Below are 11,510 nucleotides of genomic sequence, written 5' to 3' on the forward strand. Positions count from 1 at the left end.
GACTATTTCAGAAACGAATTTTCACATTTCACAAATGGCCAAGCCATTGGGACATAACCCTCTGCCTACATGAAAAGGGGGCCCTGGGCACCATTTTATACATTGTGAGGGATAGGTTGTAAATGACAAGGACGTTATAAGTGGGGAGAATAACATGCTTCTGAGAATTCTGGATCCTATAAGGGAAATATGTTAAGCTACAGAGAATTTCACACTGTTGGCATTTCTCTCTGAAATTCTTGGAGAGCACAGAGCAATTTTTGGCTTGCATCACTGCTAGGCATTTCCACGGGGTTTGTACACTAATCATCATGAACACCTAATTATTAATTATTTCCCAGTTTAAAGAAACGTATCCTGGATAAACTGAAAGACTAAAGATTAGAATTCAGAGGACTCAGGAAGCCAACTAGCAGTACATTAATCCTGACCTCAGTTTCTTTGTTCATAAAGTGAGGAGTTAAAAGCTATCTATCATTTCCATGAACTTTTTCAGCCTTACTAGCAGATAGAAGACCACACTCCTTCAAGCGCCCTTAATAAGATTATATGTTTCCACGCTCAGAATTATACATTGCTTATCATTTAAACTAATATAAGCCAAAGTGAATCGGAAGTTTAACTTTGAAAAAAAAAAAAAGATATCAAGTAAAACCCAAACAAAACACTCCACTTCCATGTTACTTAAACATGACCTCTGGCTAAAATGTGATTCTTTTCTACCATTTAAAATATACCAACTACAAATAATTCAGGAAATGTTATTTTGACATGCACATCTATCCAAAGGAAATGCTAGCATTATTTTCTAAAGAAGAACAGAAACGAATACAAAAGTTCCTAAAAATATTAAATAATATAGGGCTTCATGAGAAATCAATGAGTGGAAATTAATCTATTAATTAAACTACATTGAATAATTTTTTTAGAGTTTGAGAATAGTAAAAAATTATCTAATTTAAATCCCTCAGCTGTTGGGTATGACACAAGAGCTACGCAGCAGAAAATAGGGATTTGTTTTTTTTTTTTAGTCTTTTTCTTTGACATTCTGTCGCTTTTTCAACATCACACATATATATGGCTATTTTGCCAAAGAGGTGATTATAACATAATGTGAAGACAAAAAGCATGCATGCATTAATTGCTCAGATGCACTGTCAAGAGAATCTAACCATCACCTGGCCAGTGATGTTATACTGCTTGCAGTATATCACTAGGGAATCAGAACCAAGAGAGTGGGGATGAATCAGAGGAAAAGTAATTACCTCTACCGGAAAAACAACTCAAGATCGTGTAATGCTGATGTTGAATCATTAGAGGCATCATCCTCACATTCAAAGAACAGCACTTTAAGTGTATAAGGTGAGGCTGTCATGTAGTACAACTGATTCAGTAGACCACCCATGAATGTCTCTTGTCTCTCTTGCCACTTTGCAGTCACCTTTTCTAAATCATCACGAATCAAGATCTTTTAGCCACAAACTCCAAAGGTCTATCTAAACCCGGTGCATTTAATATACTGTATAATATGTAGATCACCAGAGGTTTTACATTAATGATTTTGATTCCGAAAAGTGTTCTATTTAAACACCATCAAAACAATTCAATTCAGAAGCAGATGGCAACATATTGGGTGCTAGAGAATCAAACGAGTATAAAATGTTTACTTTCTTCCATGAGCCTAGAACCTAATAATCAAAACTGCATTTAGCCTGCATCCTGAACTGTGAGTCACATGTTAAATTTTGAAAGGTTAAAAGAAAAAGCTAATACTTTCATATTTATTGTCACATAAAATGATTGATACAGATTTTTATCTCTCAAAATTTGAATATTAAAAAAAAGAGCAGATGATACTCATCTAGGGCCTGAGATCGATTGAACAAGAAGGTAATCACTTGGGAAAAGAAGATTCTGGACAGATAAGCAGAACATCATAACATTTGGTGCTTGTTCACGTGGACTCCCAAAATATGTGAGGAACGATACATAATCTGAAAATTTCCATGAATAGACACACCATATTTGGGGAATGTAACCTGAAACTTTCCAGTTTGAAATATAGGTGATACTAAAACAAGGAAACAAGTAAGAAAAAACTAAGTGATCATTCATTTACACTCATCAATGCCCCCTCCTAGTATCCTAAAGAGATTTTTTTTCCCCTCCTCAGGAGTACACGCTTTAACAATCAGAGAATTTACCAAACCTGTTTGTTCCCTGGGAAATTTTGTTCTTTCTAAGACTTTCGGTGGAGACAAAAAGGTCTTGCTTTTGAAATCAGAGAGGCCTGGTACTCCACTACTAACCAAACACATTGCAAAGTATTTGACCTCTTTGACCTCAGCTCTGACCTCGGATTTCCCCATCTGCAAAATGGAATTAGTGTGAGCCACCTTTTAGAGTTCTAAGAATCCAATGTCTTATTCATATTTGTGCTTGAGAAGAATCTAACGCATGCTAGATGCTCCAACAAATGCTAGCTCTCGTTTACTAATTTTAGTATTTACCATCTAGAAAACATAAAAGATTCCCAGCTTCAGTCACATCTTCATAAAAAGCTTACTTTTTGTTGTTTTTTCTTCTGAACTAGCAAAGTACCAACTCATTGTGAGGCTTCTTTCTCTTCTCACTGAGCTTTACTCAGCCTTTACACACTTTCCTGTATCAGGTGGAAACAAAATCCTGCTGGCTTTTAGCTTCCTTTCAATGATCTAAAGTCTTTGTTTTTCTAACCAGGAATGATCTTGCCTTCTAAAGAATCAGAGCCCTCTTCATTGCATAGACAGAGGAACAAAATTAATAGTATTGTTTTTATTTTTTTTTTAATATTTTTTATTTATTTATGCATGAAAGGCACACCGAGAAAAAGGCAGAGACATAGGCAGAGGGAGAAGCAGGCTCCATGCAGGGAGCCCAATGTGGGACTCCATCTGGGACTCCAGGATCAAAAGTTCAACCACTGAGCCACCCAGGTGTCCCAATAGCTATTGTTTTTAAATATCACACACTGAGAGGGCAGTCTGCAAGTACTAAACCAGATTTATTGGCGTCATCTGATGTCAATGTGATCTACTAATTGTAACCAAAAAGTTGATAAAATTTTTAAATGCTGAATCATTATTACACATTAACCCTTCATGTTTTTGTTACTAGCATTCAACTTTACATCACTGGTTTTGGAAGGAGCCAAGGATGAAAACAACAAAGTTTTGGATAGGCAAAAAGAAAGTCCTAAGAAAAAAAAAAAAGGAATAATAAAAACAAAATTACTTCACTACAACAGAAGTAACAATAGTAAAGAATGAAAGAGAAAAGGATAAATAGGAAAATTATTGGTAGGAAGCATCAAGACCTATAAGATGTAGGGTTCAGCATGAAAGACACAGAGCACTCACACTGTTGGCCAAACCTACCTGTGGCAACGGTCTTTTGGACAAAGCACAATTCCTCTAGGCAAATGATGCTATTTCCACTATTCGATAATAAAATTGCTTATGGTAAGTTGAAAGAACTCAATACAAGAGTTTAATATATTCAGCTCAGAAACTACTCTCACACAGGGCACACTTAAAAAAAAATCTTCACGTGGAGTATTAGCACAATAACAAGATAAAGAACTAAATGCCCAAGGGATACTAACCCAGTTGTAGGAAATCAGTAAACAGCTAATTAGCCTGGTTACCTATACTTGGACATTTGCCATTTTTACTTAATAAAAGACCCTCTCCTTCTAACAGAGATATTAGCAATATTACTTACACAGATATTTTTAAATAATTTATGGTATTATTTACTATTAACCTGCTCATCCATAGGCCTACCTTTGAATACAATTTCAGGAATTAATTACCTGCATGATTTACAATACTAAACTTTGTCTTCACTGCAAAGGAAAACTTACAATAGATAGCAACAAAACAAAACGACAAACACAGAAGACCAAAATCAAACAAACAAATAAAAAATCATAACCAGCTGGAATGTTTTTTTTTTAAACTGAGAAAAATATTTAGAAAATATCACATATATAAAGTAAATAGCCTAATAAATAAGAGATATTCCAAGACAATAAGGACTATAAGAACAACAGGGTTGTGCCAATAGAAATAAGAGCAAAAAGGCATGAAAAGGTGATTGTAAAGGCTTCTGTTGAGGTACAATTAAAAAAAAAAAAAAGAAGAAAATAAAGATTTTTTTTTCTTTCATGTAGGTCAGAATGGTCAAAATTTTAAATATTAACAATATGAGACACGTTAAAAGAAACTGCTCCGCTCCCTCAGGCATTGGTGCTGTATCAGGGTATGAACCGGTGCAGACAAAATTTCCTATGTACATAACTAAGTAAATCTTTGCTTAGTAAAGATATGACTGACTGTGTTGGCCAAAACATTACCCTCCGGTTGGAGTGACTGGTATAAATTTCTATTCATTTTTAGAATTTTCTTCATTGAAATTTGTAACATTTTTTAAAAAAGATTTTATTTATTCGTGAGAGACACAAAGAGAGAGTCAGAGACACAGGCTAAGGGAGAAGCAGCCTTCCTTTCTGGAGCCTGATGCGGGGCTCGATCCCAGGACCCCAAGGTCACAACCTGAGCCAAAGGCTCAACCACTGAGCCACCCAGACACCCCTGAAGCTTGTAAGATTTTAAATCTATACTCAAGTATGTATCATTTTCACAAAAGCAGTAATGCTACTTGTATAATGAACTGCAACTGTTCTTGTTAGAGTTCAGCCCAAATGAACCATGGCACAAAGCAGAAGACTGAGCAGAAGGCTGTGATTCAACATAAGCAAAAAAGCAACGGTCCGAGAACAAAAGGGCTAATAGAAATTACCTGGTTTTCAGGGTCTCAAACTAAAGTTGCTGGTACAAAGGTGCAAGATGTGGAAGAGGTGAAACGCTCTATGAAATATTGGCATACTCACTACCGATCATAATTGACCTTGTTATGATGATGCTACCCAACAGGACAACCTGGGCTTCAGTTCCCTTATCTCTGAAATGAGGTGTCTGGGCTCCATTCTGTTGCATAAGGAGCTAAGACCCCCAAAACACCTATTCATAACCCAGCCAAGCTTTACTGACGCGACAAAACCCTTGTAAGTTTTGCAGGAAGCACGGCAGACGGAAATAAACTGAAATTATAGTGGAAAACAGCTCCACATAAAAAGTTAACTTGGTGAAACCACATCCTTTATAAAGGTTAAGAGGTTGTGGTCTTTAACAAATAAGATGCTCTAAGTGAGGGGAGATAACTTCCCAGTGTCACCCTCAATAATAATGTTAATGACTTGATGAAAACAGCATCCAGACAGTCTAAAATGGTTAGGTTTCCACAGCATCCCTGAACTGAAGCAGACAGTGAAATTAGATTTCTAAAATATGCCTATTAAATGAAAGGCATTCAGAAAACACATCCCAGAAGAGAAGTCACTGTAAAAGGTAACAAGGTTGCCATGAGATTCAAACAAAAGGGGAAAAGAAGTTATGTTTTGACAGTGGGTTTGAAAAGGTTTCATTCAAACATCACCATTAAACTTGTTTTCTAATTTCAGAAAGTATTTCATTACCTCTCGATTTCAACCTTCCCGTTGACTCACCACCACCACCGCTGTTCTTTGGCAATTGAAATACCTGACAAAGTGGAGTCACTTGAAAATTAAAAAAAAAAAAAAGCTCCTAAAATTATTGTTAAGAGTCAGATATACAGTTGTACAGTCAAATATCGCAAGATTTTTAGAATTTAAATCGAATTATTTTTTCTTCCTAGCATTAAAAATCTGAGTTTTGAGAGTCATTAGGCTCATGTTTTCAGCAAGTCACCCACACATATATGTATAAACCTCTGTTTAATCTTATCATGTGAACAAATTATAGTCCTGGTTTACCCCGGTTTAAAACATATAGATCAGAATATAGCAAGTACCTATAAAACGACCTAAAATTCACCTCACTTATAATTTCTCGAGCATTAACAGAATGCATATACACATATGCATCAAATTGCTATTTCGCATTTTTTAAAAACAAAAATGTGTCACCAATCTTATATTGGTAGATGACAACTGCAGAATATGGGTTTTGTCTTCAATATCCGACTTCTAAGCTTTGGGAACATCTCATAATCTTGAATTATTTAAGAGCTCCAAATTTAATCTATAGTTTCTTCTTTACCTGCCTAAATTCTCAGCCTAAAAAAGAAAGAGAATAAAGTTGCTTCGAGCAATATCCAGGATTAATACAACTCCTCTGTATCCATGGCAGGGGAAGAACTCCACTCTGTTCAAAAATAAAATGTAAATATTCCAAAAGATCACGATAATAGTGATTTTAGCCCAAAATAGAAAGAGAGTGCTTTGAACCTTGTAAAATTACATTCTTCTTCTTTTTTTTTTTTTTCTTTTGGTAATCTGTTCATTTTTCTTGGCATGACCTCTCAGAGGGACTAAATTTAGGTGTAAGAGTGAGAAACATTTTGATTAACTCTAACAAAGAACTCACTGTATTTACTAAAAATGTCCTCATTCCATCAAAAGCAAGAAAATGGGTTCAAGGAAAAAAAAAAACAAACAAACCAAGAGGGTGAAGTTCTCACTTGGTCCTTCAGTAAAATTACTTGTCACTGCATTCCGCTGATGATTACCCAGACAGTGCCCCTTACATTAACAATGCCGACAGATCGGACATTTTACTGATGGCAATGGCCATCCAGCAGATTAAAGCAGAATGTAGATTTAATCTCCCCAATGACTTGATAGCCTCCAATGAAGGATTCTCAAATTTCATGGTTCTGACCTATTCAGGGTGAATAAGTGTATAATAAATTACCTGTCCCCTAGCTCTGTAACAAGAAAAAGAGCCAGATTGGACTATCCCTGTGCTAACTCTCATGTATTACCAAGTTTACCAACATAATCTGCATGCCACGGAGCAAAAGATCATGCTATTTAACAGATTTCAAGAAATTAACTTGCACTGATATATGACCCCATCTGATGCCAATACAGTAAGGTGGTAGCAGCAGGTTACAGAGAGGCCAGATTTCAGGAGAGGCTCATTTGACTGGTGATTAAGGAGAACCTGCAGTAAAAGTGATTTCTCATCAGGGAGGCAGAGTGTGGTTGCTGCAAAAAGCAAAAGTGCCCACCGGCCAGCCAGACTGTGAGTGACAACCACACCAAATGTGCGGGTCACAGTCATGCTGGAGCGTCTGGCTAAAGAGACGACGGGTACGATGGGTAACGGATGTCTTAGGAAAGGACAAGGGTTGAGAAACAGACACAAAGCCCAACTGTAAATGAAGAAGCAGCAGGTCTACCTTGATGTTTTGTTCTGAGCATGACAAATTAAGCATCTTTAGAAAGCTTTCCCTAACTCAGGCTGATTAAATTAGAATCTCCATTATCCAGCAATAGTGCTGCCTATGCACAGGCACCTCACCGACGTGCAGCTTCCTGTCCTTGTCAGCAGACCCAGAAATAACACAACAGCAGATTTCGTGGACGGTGACAATCAGCAATGAGCCTTCCGGCTTCAGAAGGCCAAGGCTCGACCTCCACTGCTTGAGCAGAAGAAAAGAGGCTTGAACCCACGTAATGGCTAGATCATGATTTTAGGTGAGTCCCTCACCTCCCAACCACAGAGATCCTAATCAGGAAGGTATAACTGATGGTACTTGTTTTGTCTGCAAACAGGTATAAGAACTACAAACGTTACATAAAAGGCAATTCTTTATTTCTCGAATGTTCCTACAAGTTTATTATCCTCCTCCCACCCACTTACACCCTCCCACCCTCCCCTTCTACTTCTCTGGATTTCTTCAAACACATTTCCATGGTAAATAAGACCTATAAAAACCCAGACTCCTGGGTGACATTCATAAAAAACCTGCACGGCTCCAGTAGTTTTGCTTTTGCTGCACCAATTTTAACCTGTTTCTTCACAGACCTTTCTGTGTCACCCCCAGGACTATCCCCAAGGACTTTCTGACTCTGGAACGTTGTTTTATCTTTTAAGAGAGTGATAGGAAGATCGAACCACAGAATTTTAGAAGTGGATGAGACTATTCCTCACTTATTTAAGTTGAAATCTGGCCCAGAGAGAATAGGTAACCACAAAAAAATTATACAGTTAGTGGGTGTTAAAGCCAATGAACGGTAATGTAGTTCTCTTAATTTCCAAATCAGTGCTTGCTATCTGGAGACATTTTTGGTTTTCACAACTGCTAATGGTAGGAAGGAACAAATTGTTCCTGGTATATTTAGTGCATGGAGTCCAGGGATGCTGTGAAATATCCTATATGCCCACAAGAAAAAAAAAATACACAGAAATGTGAATAGTGCCAAGACTGAGAAACTCTTATCTAGACTATCAGATGGGGAAATTGAGATTTTTTTTAATAGAAGTTGTAATCAAGTTTAAATTACATCTTGAAATGTCAAAGCTAGTGTGTTAACAATGGTTTTCCTTTCAAATTTCCATTCTCTGCCCAAATACACCATGAAACAGAATATGTTTCCAATTCTGAATAGAACTGGTATTTACTATCATCACATTTCATTTACCTTGAAATGTTAATTGCAGTACAGCAGGGCTCCATGGTTGATTTAAATTTACATTTGCTTTTAAATTTGATTAATCTAGTCTCTTAGGAGTCCATTCTTCCATAGCTCCTCAGAGGGAAAATAGGCTTTTGAGTACACAATGATTTAGAAAAAAAAAAAAAAAATCTTGGCTGATTTGGTAGTTACACTTTTACATCTACAGTGACTTTTAACTTTAAGTCAGGAAAAAAAAAAAAAAAGAATGCTAATAGAAGAATAAAATGTAACATCATTTACACTGGATATCTGTCCTGAATATCTTAGGCATTCTGTGACACAGAAGAAAATATAGCTTCAACTTATTGTCCATATTCCAGAAAATATGCCTCTTATGAGTATCCATGTTTGATTAAAAAACAAATATAAATATATAAAACGTGTACCAGTCCTCTTAGAAGCCAGTATGGTGGCTGACATGGCACCATGTAATGTGTCTAATTTCTGGCTCAATTTCCAACTAAGCCTTCTGGGACTCTCAGATTGGACACTACTGATACCGACTGTAAGAAGGGTCTTGTGGTTATACCTAGAAGAGGTGGTCAACGATAAATGGAAGAGAAATAACATGTCTCAAATACCTAATATTCACCAAGCACTCTCCTAGACATTTTATTTCTAACCCAGAAATGGCAAATACTGGCAGGCATCCACCCCCTCCCATTTCAAGGCACATCTCTATAATCACTAAGGTCAATTTCCCAATAATAAGGATCCATCATAAAGTCCTTCTCAGTGTAGCCACTTGAGAGGCCATTATGAATCAATCCTTATGAAGCAACAGGTTGAATGAAACCTATTTGCCATCCCTGAAAAACATGAGAGCATAAACGAGGAACACTTTGCTGTTCAGTAAGGCTGAATCAACATTCTTGAATAGATTTTTTTTTTTTTTTCCCTTGAGATCGGTAGACCTGAGTTTAATCTCTGGTTCTCACTGTTCCATATTAATTTCTCCGAATTGCTTCACCTTAGCCTCCCACTGAGTAGCCTCTAGTCTACTCAGGCTAGAGTAACTGGAATTCTGTGAGGAAGTTATACGAATTTGGAGGGCACTTTATTAAATGTGTTTCATGTGCAAAGTTTCAAAATCCTTCCTCCTTTGGGGATTTTTTCAGAAGGACTATTATGATTCAATAAAGATCATCAAGTAGTGCTGTTTGATTTGATCACCAAGAGGTTTTTCTACTCTACCACTGTTTTGGTTAACATACTAATAACTTGCAACTCCTTCAAGGAGTCTCAAGAGATTAGGATTCCGGCTGATTAGATCAAGTAATATTACTGAAGGAGAGATTCTCCTCTGACGTATCCGAAGCCCTTAGAAGCTTGGGCTACGGCCTCAGGTCTGGGAATAATTATTTTCCCATCCTCTGCCCACCCCAGCCTCTCCCCCACACCCAGCCAGCTTCCCTGACTTTGACACAATTGCTAAATTGCATAGTACATGAATCTGCATATATCTACATATAAACAAATAGCTGTAATTGCATCTGACAGGACTCTACAACTTGCTAATTCATGTATTTTGTCATAGCCTCTTAATATAAAACATTAAAATGGCACCAAGACACCCAGCTCCTTGGCCATAAATCGAGATGCTTACATCACAATCCTTTTTAGATAGGCAAACACTATTCTTAGGTGTTCTGTTGAAGTAAACAACATAAAATAGCAGAGCAGAAATGGCAGTTTCTGCATATTTTATCTACTTTCCTTATCTCATTTACTTTCCATCACAAATCTCTTTTCCTAGATTATAACTTAGGTTTTCTTTGAGGGAAAAACACTAAATTTCATTACTTCTAGGTAATAACGGGTAACTGCATACCATGTAAGCTGATTTTAGGTATATCTGAGTGTGAGTTTTCAGGAGTAAACTCTTGTAATTTACCATCCCCATCTAAATATCTCTCAGTAGTGATGTATTTGATGTCAGTGGCCTCAGATTGATCACCTCAACGATCCAAAATTAATGTTACACCCTGCTATGATCTGAATGTTTGTTTCTCCCTCAAAATTCACATGGTGGAATCCTAATGCCCGTGGTGATGGCATTAAGAAGTAGGGCCTTTGGGAAGTAATCAGGTCACAGGAGTGGCACTTTCATGAATGGAATTCATGGTCTTACAAAAGAGACCCCACAGAGCGTCCTCACCCCTTCTACCATGGTAGGGTACAATGAACAATCTGTGACCCAGAAGAAAGTCCCCATCCCACCATGCTGGCACCATGATCTCAGACTTCCAGCCTCCAGAACTGCAAGAAATAGATCTCTGCTGTTTATAAGCTACTCATTCTGGTATTTTGTTACATAGCAGCCTGAACAGACTATGACATCATCATTACTTATAGAAAACTCTACCCTACTCAGGTTCCTAAGATGGAGAGAAGGTAGAATGATAGTGCTACTACTGCTATTTCTAAAATGTATCTTTCACATGCATGATCTTATTCTAGCCATACAACTATCTTTACCTCAGTGGTACAGCTGAGGTAACTGGAGCTTAGAGACATTAAATCATTTGACCGGGTGCCTGAGTGGCTCAGCCTGTTAAGTGTCTGCCTTTGGCTGGGGTCATGATCCCAGGGTCCTGGGATTGAGAACCACATTGGGCTCCCTGCTCCGGAGAGAGTCTGCTTCTCTCTCTCCCTCTGCCCCTCTCCTCTGCACATGCTCTCTCTTTCACATAAATAAAAAAAAAAAAAATCTTTAAAAAATAACATAATTTGACTATTCAGCCTTTAATCATTGACCTTCAGGCAAGATAAAATCCATTTGCCCTTCCTGCTAAAGACAGAAAAACAGGAACATTCCCCTTGTCAGTTATGTTGAATGAACACTGTGAAGCAGAGAATGTGTTATGCATGGTGAATAAAAAACAAATTTTAGAGCTTGGTA

The 11,510-nt window shown here is 37.3% G+C and overlaps 1 protein-coding gene across 11 annotated transcripts in view; it reads right to left on the reverse strand.

Moving 5' to 3' along the window:
* PCDH7 (protocadherin 7) overlaps positions 1-11,510 on the reverse strand; it is a 415,603-nt gene that overhangs the window by 275,113 nt on the left and 128,980 nt on the right. The gene's annotated exons all lie outside the window — the stretch shown is intronic.

Source organism: Canis lupus, chromosome 3 (genome assembly GCF_011100685.1).
Source record: "Canis lupus familiaris isolate Mischka breed German Shepherd chromosome 3, alternate assembly UU_Cfam_GSD_1.0, whole genome shotgun sequence".
NCBI classification, from domain to species: Eukaryota; Metazoa; Chordata; class Mammalia; order Carnivora; family Canidae; genus Canis; species Canis lupus.